Source organism: Schistocerca gregaria, chromosome 3 (genome assembly GCF_023897955.1).
Source record: "Schistocerca gregaria isolate iqSchGreg1 chromosome 3, iqSchGreg1.2, whole genome shotgun sequence".
Lineage (NCBI taxonomy): Eukaryota > Metazoa > Arthropoda > Insecta > Orthoptera > Acrididae > Schistocerca > Schistocerca gregaria.
Genome location: NC_064922.1, coordinates 332330334 through 332350068, shown reverse-complemented (window position 1 = coordinate 332350068; position 19735 = coordinate 332330334). Strand labels below are relative to the sequence as shown.

The following is a 19735-nucleotide window of genomic DNA, read 5'->3' as shown; positions in this document are numbered from 1 at the left end:
TCACTATATGACATATAATTGAGGAGATATGATATCATAAACATTTAAATGAAAAAAAAAGTTTTTCATTAAAACATACCACAAATCACCCAAATTTTATTCTTCAGTGTTTCGTAATGAGAACACTTACTATCTTCCAAAAAACTTTAAGTATAATTTCAAACCTTTTCCATACTTTTTCTCACTTGTATGCTTAATATCAAATATCTGACACATTAACTCATTTGTAAAAATTAAACATTTAAATTTTTTTATACAAAGGACTTCGATTCTTTAAAGAATCACAGTTTACTGATCACAGACTAAATGACAGGCGAGTACAAGAATATCAAAGTCCCAGGAGAAGATTCTGCAACGTGCTCCCTTTTCCTTGTCCCTCCCCGTTTTTTCTGATTGCTTTTATGCAATTTGCCACAACTTACTCTCCTGTGGCAACATTCTCACATCACAGTGGCATTTACACCCAACATCCTGAATTATTTGTTGGATACATTACAAAATCATTTTCTCTTATAATTCTTGCCTTTTGGAAATTATTTCCTGATGTCTTAACATGTGTTCTATCAGCACATATCCATTTCCTCGCCAACTGTACGGGAGACCTCATTTCTTATCTTATCAGTCCAATTAACTTTCAACTACGTTCTATAGTACCATATCTCAAATACTTTAAATTTTCTGTGCAACTGAACACATTGACTGGACAACAGTAATACACGTTACAGAATAAGCCAACCACTCATTTGTGATCACTTAAATAATACTGTTTCTTTGGTGGCTCACCAGAGCACACCAGGGGGCCTACCCAGGTGGCCTCTATAAGCAGGCCTGTGAACTGTATGGATGCCTGATCTCTGAAATTGTGTGTGTGATGAGTGAAGGTATGTCATCTATGTTTGATACTAGTAGACCCCCTTCCTATTTTTGCCAGTGCTAGTCTGCTTCTTATACCCTCCTTGTTTCATCTGTAATTTATTATGTACAGGGCACCTGGACAGTTTGGGTTAAGTGGAAGAATTCATCAATTATTTGTGGAGAATTTAAAATTTTCTTTCGTGTGTGCAACTGCAACGTAGCTACAGAGGTGGAACCCAGCATGCGGTCTTGCAATGCCTATGTGACTAACCGGCCTGTCCCTTCAGGATGAATGTGGTTCTTTCTGGTAAAAGCAACTGTCACGGTAAGCTTTCAGTTTTCTGCTGAATGCACTAAGACTGTCCATGCTGTGGACTAGCCAATAGGGAGGCATGAGAAAGGGATCATGCAGCTGCTACTGGTCATGAAGTGCCAGTGTTGGTACAGAGCAGATGTTCTTGGTTTCTGGCTTTCAGGGATAGCTGATAGCCTTGTGCTGCCTGCCTTAATCTCTCTCTGACTAACCACCATTAGTTCATGAGCCATCTTTCTCTCTTCTTCATTTCCATATTTCACTAATGTTCACACTGGCAGATGCCCCCATAGTCCAGCCTTGAAGAGCCCTTCTTTATTCCATAATTTCAGAATATACCATGAGTTTCCTTTATTAAGTCTTTCAATTCAAACTGCCTCCCATCCAGTGCCCCCACTCTCTCATCCTTGACACATGCCACCTCTACACCAGATGCGGTCCATACCTTTATTTTCCTTCCAAGGTAGCAAAGTTCCTTCACTTTGTGTACTATGTTGCCCCCCTCCCCCCCCCCCCCCCCAATTTGATTTAAAGTGATATCATTTCTGATGCTCTTTATAACTTTTGTCTCTCTTTCATTTCCTTTCAGTCGATATTCTGTGCTCATTAAGCTGTTTATATCATTTACAAGTCTCCCTCATCCAGTGTCTTGGGACCCAGCTGGATAGTAAGTAAAATTATGCCAACATGTACATAAGCTACTCTGGAAACCAATCGGTTTGTTTTAGTCTTAAAAGTACCTCACTGTGTTGATTTAAATACAACTCAGTTTATCTATTCTGCATAATTTCACTCCCTGCTGTCTTATGAAATAATCTTCTGGGGAAATGCACCTAAAGTACGTAAAATATTTATTTGGCAGAAATATGAATGTTATGTAAAACAGATGACTACAGAGGCATGTTTAATGATCTTAGAATTCTTATGCTCACTTCCCAGTACACTTACTCAGTAATAGTTTTTGTTGATAATCAATATTCAGTTTCAGCTGAATTGTGATTTTCACTATCATGATACTAGGCTTTACCTCCTTTTCTAGGATTCAGACTGGAGTTATGTATTTTGATACTAAGCTATTCATCAAGCTCCCATGTCATATAAAGCAGAAAATGCTTCCCTAGAAAATGTTAAGCTACAAATACTAGAAAAAATCTTTAAAAAATAAAATAACATCTTTTCCTCTACTTGCTTACAGGTAGCTGACATGAGCCTGCATTAAGGAGTATATTAATAGTTTATTGTTAATACAACTTACAGGTTAAATTTCTAAGAGCATGCTTCTGTTTCTTTAGTGTGCACCTTGACCCATTCCACAATCTTTCTCAATGAAATACTGTGAATGAATGAATGAAGCTGATTGACTTAGCATTTATTATTCTTTGGAACTTGACTTCCTCTTTCTTATACCTAGGAAAGTTCTAGCAGAATGACACACTCCTATGCAACCTGTTTATATTCACTTCACCCAAGGCTTGTTGTATCAGTTAAATAGTAATACCGTCTTCACATCAGGGAATGGTGAAAGGTGGTATAACTCTGCTGGAATTGCAGATGGATGACACAGATATTTCAACATGTGTAACATCACACACATCTGGTGAGGATACCTACAGCTGCAACAAGGCCAATATCATGGGCCGGTCACATGAGCTTCCATAGTGAGGCAAATACAAGACCATCTGGGGCGGCCTCTGCTCAGTTGCTGCTATCCAACTCACCTCTACAAGTCGACTCTGCAGCACTGACAGTTTAGTGTGTGTTTCATGCAATAGATCCTGAAATTCTGGTTTCCACCAACTCTTGCCTATATGGAACTTTGATTTTGAAATAAATGTTATCTGGCTAAGTTGCGCTTGGACTTTACTCTTCTACTCTGTTGCAGAAGTATGGAATATGTTTTATGCTCGAGAATTATATAATTTTTAAAAAATGAAAATCTCTTCTATAAAAATCAACATAGAATCAACAAACAGAGATCTTATGAAACTCAGCACACTCTGTTCCTCCAAGAGAAACAAAGTGCAGTAGACAACGGCACTCAGGTCGATGCCTTGTTCCTTGACTTCACGAAGGCATTTGACATCATCCCACATCCCCATTTCAGACCAGATTTCCAACTGGGTTCAAGACTTCCTTGCAGACAGAACTCAACAAGTCACTTTTAACAGAACAAAATTGACAAATGTAAATGTAATTTGCACAGTACCTCAAAGAAATGTGATACAGCCTTTACTGTTTACGATGTGTATAAATGATCTAGCAGACAGTGGTGGAAGCTCTTTAAGACAATTCACAGATCATGCAACTGCCTATAAGAAAGTAGCAATAGCAGAAGACATTATCAATTTGCAGAGTGGCCTGTAGTGGATTGATGAATGATGCAAGCTCTGGCAGTTGGCCATAAACATAAATAAATGTAACATATTGGGAATGCATAGGAAAAAGTTCACTAGTGCAGAGCTACGCTACTGATGACAAATTGCTGGAAACTTTATCTACCATTAAATATCTAGAAGTAACTATCCACAGTGACCATAAGTGGAATGACCACATGAAGCAAACAGTAGGAAAAACAAATGCCATACTGAGATTCATAGGAAGAATCTTACGTAAATATAATCAGCCGTGAAGGAAATGGCATACAAGGTGCTTGTCTGACAGACTCTTGAGCACTGTTCATCTATCTGGGATCCTTACCAGGTATGGCTGATGAAAAAGAGGAAGAGATCACATGAAGAGCCATGCATTTTGTCACAGGATCATTTAGACAGAACGAGAACTTCGCAGAGGAGTTCAACACACTCCAGTAGCAGACGTTACACTAGAGGTGTTGAGCATCAAGGACAGTTTTACTATTGAAATTTTGAGAGCGCTCCTTCTGGGAAGAGTTACACAACAATTACTTCCTCACATCACATGAAATGACCACGTTGAGAAAATTCGAGAAATTAGGCTAATACAGAAGCTTACTGACAACCATTCCTTCCAAGTGCCATTTGTGAATGTAAGAGGAAAGGGGGTATCAGTCAGTGGTACCAGAAGTATTCTCCGCCACTCATCGTTAGGAGGCTTGAAGACTGTGATGTACATGTAGAAGATCTCTGGATAATTTCCATAGTAGTTTAGATGAATACCTCAGCAACAACTCTTTCTGCTTCATTTACAGACTAATTGACTATGTTGTTGTTACAGAAATCATTTAATGTGAAATTACTTAATGTTCAATAAACATAGTGGGCCAAAGCAATGGATACAACACATTCCATACTAAAATAGGTCTCCTGTCCAATCTGGTGATCTACAGTCACAAGCAGTCTCTTTCCCAATATGCTGAAGGTCTTCACAAACTGACACTATACTCCAAATGTAGTCACAAACAGATATCTCGTGCCATATCCACACACACCTGTGATTATCCTACAACCCACGCACATCACCTACAAGGAATCATTCTCTCATTACTCAATATCATTGTAGATGAACACCTAAACTACATCTCTCACCAGAGCTTTGACTACCTATTATCGTGCCCGGAAATGAGAAACTTCCTACATACAATCCCTTTTCTCTTATTCAAATGTGACTGAATCCTACAACTGTATTTAAAGGTCTTGCTATATTTGCTGTTGATTTCAGAGCTACAATCTTTAAGCTCCTCGATGATAACCTAGGATTCATCCACATAACTGCCGTAATACACCTCAACAGATCGCACAATCAAATTGATGGATGCCTTCCTTCCTGTCTATACTGAATACATTTTTTAAATGTTTTCTTTTCTTTATATAATGTATCACTGTTAGGTTATCTGTCTTGAGCTGACTGCAATGTATTGCACTCAGCTCAAGACAGATAATCTATAATAACAGATGTTAACAGCTGATGGCCACACACACAAACGTAACATTTCTCCTTGTTTTTTTTTTTTCACTTGTAATTAAAGTGAAGTGATTATTTTTATTTACTCCTCAAATCTCCTCCATTGATCTTCCTATAAATGCTCTCTAACTACAATGAACTCACTAGTTATGAATGACATACATAGTTTTTTATTTTTTTCTCTGGATATATCAATGTAGGTTCATATTGTTACACCTCTACAAAAATGAAGGTAACACTTGTTTGTCGGCATGTAAATGAACACTTTTGAGGTAGAAGTGTCCATTTACCTCTCGCTGAAACAGTGGAAGCTGGAATGAGGCTGACAGACAAACAAATGATGTGGCATATGGACTGTTCAAATGATCCAAAAGCACTAAATTTATACTGGATTTCAAGTGGTACTAATGATCATTTGTTATTTTCACATTAATCAAAAATATATTATGTTCTATGTAACTAAGAAGCAATGACATATCATCACATGCAAGTTCTCTCAGAAGCCAATAATCACTTTTTTTAAATGCCTGTTCTGAATACAGAAGATTTTATTCCAAGCACTGCTATTCTTGCACAAGGTTATGAATTGAAGCTTCAGTTCCTGTACTGCCACTAGTAAGTGTGCCTGTCTGTCAAAGCAACACATAGAAGTGTAAGCTCATTCCACACTTTTGCTCACAAAAGGAACATAAGCTCAAAATACCAATTTATGCAAAAATTGCAATAATTCATCCAGCAGGGAACAGAAACAATGACAGAAGCTGCTGCATAAGGTATAATAATAAATACCAGCACTACAATTTCACTAATTTCGTTTTCTATTTAACAAAAAAGGGAGTAGAAATGGTGCCTAAAGTTCTATAAATGAACTGGCGCATTATGTCTACAAAAAGCATAAAATGATGAAGATCACAGCAATAGGTTTTTGTCAAGCCCTTACAATGGGATAAGCTCCACATTTTCATATCCAAGGGTTGGTCGCCAGGGCTGTGAACGAGTTGTCTGGTAAAATTGTCCAACTCGTGTTGGGCCAAGCACTCCTTTAACATCTTCCATGATGAACAGAAGCAGTTGTTTTCCTTACACCTTCAATTTATTGGATAACAGTAAAGATTAAGCACCAAGCCATATCAGTTATTCAAAGTCATCACAGAAAGTAAGAGAAAATATAACCAATCTCTCAATTGATATCCATTGAGATAGACTGTAGTCAAATAAATACAACACTCCTCTACTACTTATAATTAACACATTTTAAGAAATAATTGTTGTGGATGAAATTATTCTATATCACATGAAAAGATAATGGAAGTGAGCATAGAGAATTCGTAAGTCTAGAAGTATATAAAAAATGTATTATGCAGATTAAGAATAACACACATATAAATTATGAATTCAGTTACTGGAAACTTGAATTCGTTGATATTTCTATTGCAGACTGACATAGCTACGTCTAACACAAATCTTTCACACTTACCAATTGCCACAATGTTTGCATTGCCATTCACTGTATTAATCAACATCTCCCTCTGTCACACTTACTTGTGACAGTGCCTTGCTAGCCTTCTCATACTGTCTCTCCCTAGAAATCGAATGGAAATCATTAAATGGAAGTTTTGTGTATCTTCTGCAAGGCAATGGTATTAGTATGAAAAATTTTAATTATTTATCAATTCATAATACCAATACTAGAAGTTACAATGATTTCTATGTGGACTGCGCATCACTAGCCAGGGTTCAGAGTGGAGTTTTACAATCTGGGGGCAAAGTCTATAAAAATTGCCGTACACAGCAGGCAGGAAATGGAAAATTGTCAGATGTTCAAACCAGATAAGACCCAAGTCGAGAGGTGTAAGCATAAATCTACTCAAGTTCCACCTTAGCTTCACACGGAGCTCAAACTAAGGCCCACAACTTCTTAGCCCTGGTCACGTTGTACAGAATTTCCGCTGAATACTCCCCAATACCCTCGGATAATTCCCCTATTGATGGACAAGTAACAGTGTACATAATTTGATGTCAGAGAGGTGAAAATCCCAAGTCTGCAGCACAGTAATTATGAATTTCATTTACCTGCACAAGTTCCACGAGCTGCTACATTTACAAATGTTGTTCAACCATTCTAATATCCCCAGCACCTTTTGAACAGCATCAAAGGAAGTGAAAATTCTTGGCAGGAGATCCTCTTTAATCACAACAGGTATAATCATTGATTATATCTGCCCACACATTGGCCGACACTCTGTGTTGATGGCTCTTCACAACTGTAGCATAGGAATTCTCATTTTCCTTAAACACATTGCAACTATTTAGCATTCCATCTCTGATGAAACAGGCTTCATCTGCTAAAAGTATTAGGGGCGTTCATTCAATAAGTAAAGTAACTTTTTTTTTTTCTCAGCCAATTTCGGTTGAAACATGCACAACCTTTTGTTGGATGTCATATAATATTCCTGCTTCAGCCCCTATAGGTCCATGAAGTTCTGATAGACGGTAGCACTATACGTAGCCTTCAAAATAGCATCTGTAACTGAGGTGTGTTCCAAGCCGAGGGCTGTCAAGTTTCTTTTGGAGGAAAACTAGAGCATCACAGATGTTTGTAGACATGTGTCAAATGTTTATGAAGAAGAGCACAGTAAGTCAGAAACCGGTCCGGTCTCCCCCACGCCGGCCGGCTGCTTACAGCTCTGACTTGTGCAATGTTGGAACATGTGGACACTCTCATTTAAGATGATCAACCAATCACAATCAAACAACTCACTGCATAACTGGACATCTCTGTTAGTAGTGCTGAAACACTCATCCACCAGTTGGGGTACTCGAAGGCGTGTGCTACTTGAGTTCCTCGTCACCTAACAGAAAACCATAAAAAGCAACAAAGGATGATCTGTGTGGTATTGCTTGAGTATTACAAGAATGATGGTGACAATTTTATTGATGCAGCACAACAATGGCTCTGACACTGACCAGGAGAGCAGTACCACAGTACCATGCGGGCCTGCAAGCCCTCCCGTAAGGTGGCATACGGTCGTTGCACTGAATGGAGATTATGTTGAAAAATAGGTGTTTTAGCCAAACAAGTGGGGGATAATATGGTGTATTGGAATCCCTCATAAAATCAAGTTGCTTTTAGAAAAAAAAATTGTTTCCTTACTTATTTAATATACCCCATCATAGGCCTACACAGGAAAGTGAAGATCAACTGTACGGTGCTGTAAGAACCATTGACTCAATATGACATGAGATCCAAAGTTCGTAGTGGTCAAAGCATGTACTTTCTGAGGATGGTAGGTGTGTAGTTGCATTTTCCACAGAACTGGCCACAAAACATTCTGAAAAACATTCATTTCACATACAACTGATGAAGTGCTGATTGCAGGCATCTCATCCATTTGGGCAAGCACTGCAGCTTCTGAGTTGGAACCTGTGAGTTGTCCATCCTCCTTGGTTGTTGTGCTGCCAATTTACCTGTTTCACTTAATTGTTGGAATGGCCTTGGAGACATGGTGTGATCTGGACGTCTTTCACACAGATGTTTGCTATAACCTTCTATACAATCTTACCACTTCTCTGCTGCTTCCATTTGCTTGCCCACACACAAAAATCATGTCTGCAAGTTCCATTAATGGGTACAATTGCATTTGGTTAGGGCTGATCGACTTAAGTATTTCAACTTGTAAACACTCAAGCAGTCTACTACAGTACATACATTGCACGCCATGTGGGTACACAATACGCTGTCAGCAGTGGATTAGTTGAGTTATCATACAAGTCTCCAAAACTAAGCTCTCATCAGGATTGCCGACCCTATGATCTTAGGATGAACAATACTGATTCATGTATGCTACTGTCAGAGGTATCAGAATGATTTTTGCTTATAACTTTCGACTAGGCCATCTCCAGACCAGGATTCTTTACCTCAAACTGATAAATCTACCCTTCTCCAGCATCCCTGAAAAGTTCTAACATTACCATAGAATCACACTCAAAGCTGTCTCCAAACTGAAGGCTGATTTGACACCAAAGTGCTTTACTTAGTATTGTACTATTGGAGGTTGTACAAACAAGAAATAGATACAGCAAAGAAAAAAAATATTCAAATAGCTTCTGAGTAAAGATAAAAAAAGGTCATTACAAAAAACCAATGACATATGAATATAAAACTAAAGATGGATCTTCACTCCCAACCAATCAGGAATAAATGATACTTTTCAAGAAAATAGGGAGGAAACAGGAATTAAGACTGCAATAAAATGACTTATGGTAATGACTTAGTGCATTTAGACAGATAAGTGTATCTCAGTACAACAGTGACTAAAGTAATGAAGGTTTGATATGATGAAACTGTAAATGAGAAGAACTTCATCAAGTTTTCATGTCAATTTCATGAATTTCATTATTGAGAATTCCACATTATTGAAACCAAACATAATACACTGAAGTGCCAAAGAAACTGGTATAGGCATGCGTATTAAAATACACAGATATGTAAACAGGCAGAACAAGGAACTGTGGTCGGCGACACCTACATCACACAAGTGTCTGGCACCGTTGTTAAGCAGTTACAGCTGCTACAATGACAGGTTATCAACATTTAAATGAATATGTACATGGTGTTAAGAGTTGGCACATGAGTAATTGGACACAGCATCTCCAAGGTAGTGATGAAGTGGGGATTTTGCCGTACGACCATTTCACGAGTGTACCATCAGTATCAGGCATCCAGTAACACATCACTATGGCCGGAAAAATATCTTGCAAGAATGGAACCAATGATGACCGAAGAGAACCGTACAACGTGAGGGAACTACAACCCTTCTCCAAAATGCTGCAGATTTCAACGCTGGGCCATCAACAATTGTCAAAGTGTGAACCATTCAATGAAACATCATCAATATGGGCTTTTGGAGCCAAAGGCCCACTTGTGTATTCTTGATGACAGCACAACACAAAGCTTTACATCTTGCCTGGACCTGTCAACACCAACATTTGACTGTTGATGACTGGAAACATGTTGCCTATCGGACAAGTCTGGTTTCAAATTGTATTGAGCAGATGGGTGTGTGTGGGTGTGCAGACAACCTCATGAATCCATAGACCTGCATGTCAGCAAGGGATTGTTCAAGCTGGTGGAGGCTCCATGTGGGGATGTGCAGTTGGAGTGATATGTGACCACTGATATGTCTAGATATGACTCTGACAGGTGGCATGTACCAGCAGCCTGTCTGGTCACCTGCATCCATTCATGTCACTGTGCATTCCGCCGGACTTGGGAAATTCCAGCATCCCACATGTCCAGAACGGATACAGAATGGCTCCAGGAACAATCTTCTGACTTTAAACCCTTTCGCTAGACACCAAACTCCCCAGACATGAACATTATTGAGTTATTGAACGTATATGGGAAGCCTTTCATCATGCTGTTCGGAGAGGTTTCCCCCACTCCCTCTCATACTCTTACAGATTTATGGACAGGTCTGTAGGAATCATGGTGTCAATTCCCTCCACAACTACTTCAGACATTAGTTGACACCATGGCACACTGAGTTGTAGCACTTCTGCGTGCTCGCGGGGGCCCTACACAATATTAAGCAGGTGTACCAGTTTCTTTGACTCTTCATTGTATATGCAAGGGTAATTCTTCCTGCCGCTCTTAATGAATCTGAGTGTTATCATGGAGCATGGTGATTAGTGGCAATGCAATGGACTTGTATTCAGAAAACAATGTATTCTGAGAACAGCAAATCAAATCCTCATTTAGCCACTCAGATTCAGGTTTTCTAAAATTTCTCTACACTGTTTAAAGCAAATGCTGGGTGGCTCATTCAGAACATTATGGTCAAATTCCTTCCTGCTTCTTTGACAATCTGAGCTTGTGCTTTGTCTCTGAGGATCTTACTGTCAACAAGATACTAAATCACAATTTTATTTCCTTTTGTGCATTACCAATGTTTTAAATGCTGATGGGAAGTGTGCACAACAGTATTCAGCAAATAAAAAATCCTAAGGCAACATAAATGTCATGTGTAATTACTTCTGAACAGACAAGCAACATCGGTTAAGGAATAATATAAGCAAGAGTAGCCACTATGTTCCCATATAACTATACACTCTCATACACTCAAACTTGGCTACAGTGACACTGACTGCAACAGATTATGTTCTGGGGTAAGAGGGGGTGGGTTTTACTGTCTGTTCACAATTTAGAGATATTTACAAAATATATTTTCTATTTTCTTTGCCTACATTCAACGTCCATGTCAACAGTCTCCCCACAACCGCCACCATCATAAATATAACTCACTGTCAACCCCAGTTTTAACATGCCACTTCCTAAAATTTTAAAAATAATAACAGTGAAATATAGGAAATGTTGTAGTATAATAACAATTTGTTCATATAAGTGATTAAACTTCATTAAAGAAACCTTGTGATTGATGTTTCAGGGAGTCTGTTAGTGGGAGACACACACCAGCCAATCATGGTTCTGTCTCAAGCACCACGTGCCCACTGTGTGGACTATTTTTCAGGTGCATGTAGAGTCTTGACAAGCAAGGCTGGCTGCACACCAGAAACACTACCCCTGCCAATGCAATCTGTCAGTCAATAAAATTTTTAATATGTAGAAAAAAGCATTTGTCCAAAAATGTGGGAAGCAAATGGGTCATGTAGCTGATTCTAGAACTCTAATAGCAACACACTCTCTCAATTTTGAGAACATCATAGCTTACTTACACAAAATAAAATAAAATTACACACCATTACAGGGAGGATACTCAAAACTTGGAATTTCAAGTGGGAGGAGGAAGAGGGGTGCAGCATACCACAGTAAAGACTTTTCTTTCCTCTCAGTTGAGCTAAATACCAACTACAAGCAACAGATTAACTGCAGTATTTAAACACTGATGATTTATGTGGGACAATATTCATATAATTAATACACTTTGAGGTATTAAGTATTTTAAGACCTGTCAAAAGATTGAAAATCTTGGATGGAAAAATGACAATATTATGAAAATGATAGATTGTTACTCACCATCCATCAGAGATGTTGCGTTGCAGACAGACACTATTAAAGACTATTAAACAAGTAAGCTTTTGACAAGAAGGCTTTCTTCCGAATTAGACAACATACACACACACATTCATGGAAATGCTGCTCACCTACACATGACCACTGTATCCAGCTGCCAAAGCCAAATAGTGAATTGTATTTTAAAATCTGTGATTTATAAAACCCAATAAAATTAAATTTCAATGCTAGGTTAAAAATGTACAATTCCATTAGATTTTACGAAATTCTTGAAATTCCCTGATTTCTGCAAGTAAAATGCAATTCCCTGAGAATTCCAGGTTGTCCAAAAGAGTTGCCACTCTGCATTATCATAATTCACTTAGCACTGCAATTGTGAATGCTGATCTGCTGAGAATGACTATGCAAGCTTTCAAATGAGTGGGAGGCAGGGGGGGAGCAGGTACAGTTTATTCCAGGCATTTCTGCCTATGTTCGGTTTAGTCAGTTTTCCATTATTTTTCTTAGTGGAAAGTCTTTCTTTTCTGTCTTACTGAACTTTCAGTAGTTTGAAGGTTCTACTTCTGTACTCACAAACTGTGTCGCATTTGTTGCTGGCACTAAATTCGGTTAGCTTGTGACTGACTGCCTTTACCTGCATGGAATGTGTTTTGCAGCCACTCAGGCAACTAGTCCATCGGCTCATGTGGGCTATTCATCAGGCAAGCAACTCAAAGGTTTCCTGTGTTAAACACAGCTTGTAATTTTCTAGAATTCCATGCCATTTTTGAGACCCTTATTTACTAGAGAAGGTAGCTGAGAAATTTTGAAATTGGTATTCTTTTATGTCTCAGCTAGTCTATTTAAGTATGTGGTGAAGTGTACCTGTTCCATTGACAAATGGCACATGGCAAGAATACACCTCCATGTGAGCTTTAATTCCTCTGATTTTCTTGTTGTCATAATTCAAGTGACATTTGTAGGAGAAAGTGATATGCTGGGCAACGCTTCTTAGAATGTACACCATCTGTCCAAAATGTTCCCAGATGATTGTATTCCTGGCATATAAGTGACTTCAGTGCAGTGACTCCAGTGCCAGCTTGAACTAACAACTGTAAACAACAGATATTCAGTCACAAAGACAGTTGTGACCAGGCAGTGTTCAGCAGGGAATGTGCAATCACAGTGTGTCAACATTGTTGTGTCAGTAATCGCAATGGAGCAACATCTCTAACAGTGTTCAAGGCATTCTGCAGAGTATTTTAAAGAAGAGAACAGCATGTGCAAAGTCTGTCACACACCTTGACTGGCGAACAAAAATTGTGTGTGGACATCATGACCCATGACTTGACTGAAATGCAAAATATGGACAATTCTTTCCTGCAAAATGTCACATGTGACAAGACTTGGTGTTATCAATGTGAATGTACCACAAAATGCTGAAGGACAGAAATTCACATTAAGAGTCCATGTTTTTATAACAAACTAAAGTTCAAGCCAATGCAACATGAACATCTCAAAGGACTTCCCTGACAGTTTCATACGGTTGTATGAACTTCTGTGTATTGTAATCAAAACTGTCATCTTAACTTTCCTTTATTTTCTTATTAATCCAGGCTCTAAACTGTTTTTAGGCTGATAGGGGAACATCCTTGGATTTTCAACAGTAAACCTCTGCATAACAGTGCTTCTCTTGCAGTATCTCTTTTTGGAGTTTACTGATTAGTTCCATAATGCTCTCATACTTATTAAATGTTCCTATGAGGGAATGAGCTGCTCTTCAGTGGATCTCCTCTATCAGTCCAAGCTGGTAAAAGTCCCAGATGGATGAGCAGTACTCGAGAATCAGTCTTACAAGTATTTTGTAACCCACATTACACTTCCTTAAGCTCAGTACAAATTCTTTTATTCTTTATTCACATTTTCTTTGGGGTCAAGCAGGAGTAAGGGGGTTTACACTAGAGGGCAAAGGTTACGACCCCTACCCCTGATCCACACTGTATGCTTCAGCCTCAGTGCCAAGCCTGTATGTTTCAGCTGCTGTTAGGAATGCTGATGAATGTACATTTCAGATAGGAGGGATTTTGTCTTAAATTTTTTGTTTGTAAGGATAGTAGAAACATCCACAAACAGCTCACCTGGCTGTGATGTGCACCATTATAGCATATGTCTGTTGAGGCAACACCACTGCCATTGGGTAACGTCTGGGGCTCCTGATGCATATTAGTTGTATTAGAATGGCTCAGGCACATGAAACTTATGGGGGACATTATTTGAAGTGTTTTTATTGGGATTCCTTCACTATGATGCCAAATCACTTTCATAAGTCAAGGTGTTTTGTAAACTGTAATTATATACTTCACTGTATTAACTGAGAATTACTTGTGACAAAAACACACTAACATCACTTCTATAACTAAGGAACACCTGTGGTTTTTTGTGTGTTTTTCAAATGAAAAATTGGGATGGCAATTGTACTGCCATTGTGGCATGCCAGGAGTGGAACATTTTATATTTACATAGTCTAATTGACAGTCTGCCATAGAGGTTCTGTATATCATGATTTGTGAGTAAAGCAAGGAAAACTGGATTACAAAAACTGGAATTTAATTACATGGTCATTAAAGGACAATAATAAAACATGTGACAAACTGCAGCCCATTGACAGAATTTATTTATTTTATCCATCTTTCAGCATTAACATGCAATCGATGTCGTCAGAAGAGTTACAGCTATTTGTACATTATGTTTTACATAATACAACAGCTTATCTATATAAAACATTAGAAACTACTGACTGGTGCACTACCACTTCCTGGAAAATTGCTAGTATGCCAAGAATAAATAATAAACAGGGTAGAAAATTGTAAGTTCTTTGGTGTGCACTTTGATGAAAACTTAAACTGGAAAAACCATACAGTACACCTGAAAAAACATTTCGATTTGGCTGCTTTTGCTAGGATTTTATTCGTGCATGTGAAAACTTATAACTTTTGGGATATCTCCATAAGTTAACATATTTTTAAAAATTTCATTCATTGTAGTCTTATGGGATAATATCCTGACATAACTTGTTCTTCAAGGCAAAAAGCATCCAAGCACAAAAGAAAGAAATCAGAATTATGTGTGAAGTTAGTAGACACACCACTTGCAGGCATCTCTTTAAGCAGCTGGGAATATTAACGAGAGCCCCAAAGCATACTTATTCACTTATGAAAATTGTTATAATTCTTGAGTAGAGATAATTAATCATAAAAAAACAGTAAATGGTCAAGATGCATCTTTCTAAATCCATTTTTTGTTATTTAGTTATAAGTGCACCTGACATTGTGATTGATAATGGAAGAACGACTGAAGAAAAATCAAGATGCATTCATGGAGTTTGTTGACTTGGACAAAATATTCAACAACATAATGGTGCAAGATGTTTGAAAATCTGGGAAAAATAGGAGTAAGCTATAGTGAAAGGCAGGTAATATACAATATGTACAAGAACCAAGAGGGTACCATAACACACTTATGTAACCTTTTTCATAAACACTTCATATCAGCAACAGGAAATCCAACACACACACTTTATAAATGTACTGAGACATAGCGAAGCACAACCCTCAAGCACTGAGTTTTGAATTTAATGAGGTTATGGAAACTGAATAAGAAAGATAATCCTCATATTAAAGAACACGTATTCAGCTGGAGGGCATGATATGTTGAGTGTAGTAGTTAAAAAAAAATACATATAAGAAATAGGCAAACCACTAATCCACCTCAAAAACTGTAGTATTAGAGAAAGCACTTATCCTTGTAGTTTAAAAACAAGCATTGTTAAATCAGTGTAAGAATGGGAGCACAAATTTCAAACTAACGCTCAATATAATTGTAAGATTTTTGAAATGGTTATGGTTATCCTTTCTCAGCTGTCTGCTTATTTTAGAAAGAACAAATTGCTAACAGAAGCACAGCACGGCTTTAGGAAAGATTGGTGCACAACTACTGCAGTTGCTGAATTTCTCCATAAAGTGTTCATTCGCCTATACCAAAGTATGAACACATCAGGCACATTCTTAGATCTTTCCAAAGCTTTCACATAGTCAACCATGGGTTGCTCATTAAGAAACTGAAGGCTTACAACATCAATGACTCATCTATGCAATTGCTGACCACATTCATAACATACAGCAAACAATGTACAGTACTACACTTTCATGTAAAACAGATAACAAAGTAATAGATTTCCAATCTTCTACAGATACGGTAATCCAGGGCGTATGGCAGGGATTGGTCCTTGGTCCCTTTCTCTTCTCGGTTTATGTCAATGACATGGCACAACCCAACTCACATCTAGTAATCTATGCTGGTGATACCTGCCTCTTATTTTATGAAAAAGACTTGGAGACTTTACACTCAGTTGCAACTAACGATGTGACAGAAGTAACCACATATTTTCTACATCAGGGTCTAAACACCAACATCAGTAAATACCAGTTACTAACATTTAAAATAACTGGTTCTCATAAGGCTGAGATAAAAAAATATTTGTGGTATGACACCAGCACAAACAGAACATCAAATTTCTTGGTATCCACCTGGCCAAAAATCTCTGTTGGTTAAACACATTATTTCTGTGTGAGAGAAAATTTGCAGTAGCTTGTATCTTACCAGTCAGATGGCAAAACTTGTGACAATTCAAACATTAAGAATTATTTACTATGGAAGAGTTTATCAACTTCTTAATTATGGTATTGAACTGTGGGGTTGCACGGCAGACCTGCACCTGAACAGAATATTAGTGTTAGAGAAAAGAGCCATTAGGTTAATGTATGGACTAAAGTCCCGAGAGTCCTGTCATGAAACATTTGTCCAACACAAATATCTAACAGTATATTCCTTGTATTTGTATAAACTTAATATTTTTTCTGAATAGTAAAAGCAAACTAAATAAGTGTAGTGATACACATAATTATGATACTAGAAGTAAGGGGAACTACTTCAGGCTGATAACAAAATTAAAAATGACCTATATTCATGGGCAGATATGTTTCAACAAGTTGCCACAAGATTTGAAAACCTGTGAACCAAAGCTGATCCAAAATAAGTTAAAAGCCTTCTTAGCAAATAAATGTTTATATTCACTCAAGAGCATTCTAATCTACTTGCCCTCTCTTGTAACACATAATATAATTAGAATACTGAGACATATGTATGTACCATTACAGTACATAAGTGTTATCTATAGTAATCTACTCAACCTATGTATGACGTTTGCAAAAGACATCAGCTTGATGGCCTACATTCAAAAAAATGAAAATAAATAAATAATTAAATAAATACAAAGACCAAGAATGAAGTGCTCAGATCAAAAAAAGTGTAAGATGGGAAGGTTTTTTGCCCCCGCTGTTCAATTTATACACCAAAGAAGCAGAGACAGAAATCAAAGTAACGCTCAAGAATTGGATTAAAATTTGTGGTGAAAGGATATCAGTGATAAGATTCACTGAAACTACTGTCCTCAGTGAAGGTGAAAAGAATTACAGCATTTGCTGAATGAAACAGACTAATGAGTATAGAAAATGGAGTGAAAGTAAACCAAAGAAAGACCAAGCTAATGAAAAGTATCAGAAATGAGAACAGCGAGAAGCTTAACATCAAAATTGGTTATTACAAAATAGATGAAAGTAAGCAACTGTGCAACCTTGGAAGCAAAATATCAATGACAGAAAAAGCAGAGACATGAAAAGCAGACTAACACAGGCAAAATGGGCTATCTTGACCAAAGAAGTCAAATAGTATCAAACAAGGGTCTTAATATGAAGAAGGAATTTCTGAGAACGTATGTTTGGAGCACAGCATTGTGTGGTAGTGGATCAGGGACTGTAGTAAAAATGTAATATCAGCATGGTGAAGCATTTAAGATCTGGTGCTACAGAAGAATGTTGAAAATTAGGTGGACTATATGGTGCCAGTAAGATATGAAGAGGTTCTCGCAGAAACAGTGAAGTAAGGAACATATGACAAATATTTTCAAGGGACAGGATGATAGCATATATGTTAAGACACCAGGGAATAACTTCCATGGTTCTGGAGGGAACTGTGGGGGGTAAAAACTGTAGAGGAAGACAAGACACATACAACAAATAACTCAGGACACAGGTTGTAAGTGCCACTCAGAGATGAATTTGTGGAGGGCAGCATCAAACCAATCACAAGATTAATGACTAAAAATATGGACTCACGGATTCGGTTGAAAACCTGTACTAAATTGTAACCTATGGACAAACTAGAATGGTGGATGTTTGCAGAACTGTGGAAAATTAAGTATCAAAATTAGTTTTTAGAGAAAAACTACAACACTTACGTTAGTATAACGATGGCAAAATAATGATAGAGCTTTAACTGTAGCTGCACTGGTGGGACGGGGTTACTGTAGAGAATTAGATTTCACATGTGGCTCTATATAACATTTGCTGCTATGTCGTACGGCAATCTTCAAATTGACACCGAATTAATGTGTCTGCATTGGACTCTCAGGATGTGACTTCCGCTGGCGATTTTATTTTTTTGGGAGGAAGAGGGAGAGGCGTGGCAGCTGCCATCCCCTGTCCATCGCCGAGAAATATTTTGAAGACATTTCAATATTTCTATTTGTGAAATAGACAGAAAAATAATGTCGCAATGAAACATACATTACAATACTGATTTCTCCGTGAATCAGACAAAAGCTGCAAACGCTTAAAAAGTATATTATTTTCTCAACGGTCAAGTCATACATTAACTACAGTACCGAGTGTGGTGTGACACTTCTATGGGAAAAAAAGCGACAACAGCAAGACATGAAGCAAATGACGTGTTTGTCTCACATACCACACATTTCTTGTTGAGGAATACATCACTCTAGATTCTAACAATGAGAAGTTCAAACGAATGTTTTTCTCTGCGCCCGTTCTGTGTAAGGTAAATACCGGTAACGGTAAGTGTTTTCAAAAGACGTGGGGCAAGAGAAGCAAAATTGCGTTATTTCCTCCCTCGCAGCTTGATAAAACTGAAACGACGCGAACTACAATTGAATCAGCTTTTAACTGACAAAAATCCCCTCACCATTGCCAACATAGAGTCAGCTAACTGCTATACAGTCTGTGACGTCTGCCAACGTTGGAACAAAAGTTCTGGGATTAACCTGCGTGTCCGGCACGTGGCACGACGCAGAAAATGCAGAATCGCGTGCTGAGTACCGAAAGAGAACGACACGCAAGTATTCCCATTTATTGACCGCATTTTCTACAGGGGAATGCTTTTCGATTTTGTGAGTTACTTCCGCTGCTTTCCATCTTTTTTACTTTTTCTTAAATTCGAATAGCTGCAAAATCTATTTATATAATTCGTAAGTACTATTATCACTGTGACAAAAGTAAAAAAAAAGGTTCCGTTGACGACAGTAATCGTAGGAGATATCATGGCGACGTTTTATTTACTTATTTCCTTATTCTTTGATTACAATTTGTACCTAATTATTTGAATTCTACATCCTGAAAATATTCAGCAATGTAAGCTTAATAGCAGGTGACCCAACCAGTTAGTAACACTTTTTTCTTGTACACTTATCCCTGTACAACACTATTTGAACCCGCGACCACTCGCGCTGTTAGAAAAAATCTAACATTTACGATTTTAGTTAAATA

At 37.8% G+C, this 19735-nt stretch overlaps 1 protein-coding gene across 2 annotated transcripts in view; it reads right to left on the bottom strand.

Annotated features, from left to right (window-relative positions):
• LOC126354856 (tektin-3-like) overlaps window positions 1-19735 on the bottom strand; it is a 111507-nt gene that overhangs the window by 89766 nt on the left and 2006 nt on the right. The window contains exons 1-2 of one of the 2 annotated variants that reach the window (XM_050004843.1): window positions 18921-19032; window positions 6525-6629 (exon numbers count right to left, since the gene is read on the bottom strand). The gene's annotated coding sequence lies outside the window, so the exon portion shown is untranslated. Of the gene's footprint in view, window positions 1-6524; window positions 6630-18920; window positions 19033-19735 lie in introns of those variants that run through there. The other variant, XM_050004844.1, reaches the window with a different exon arrangement.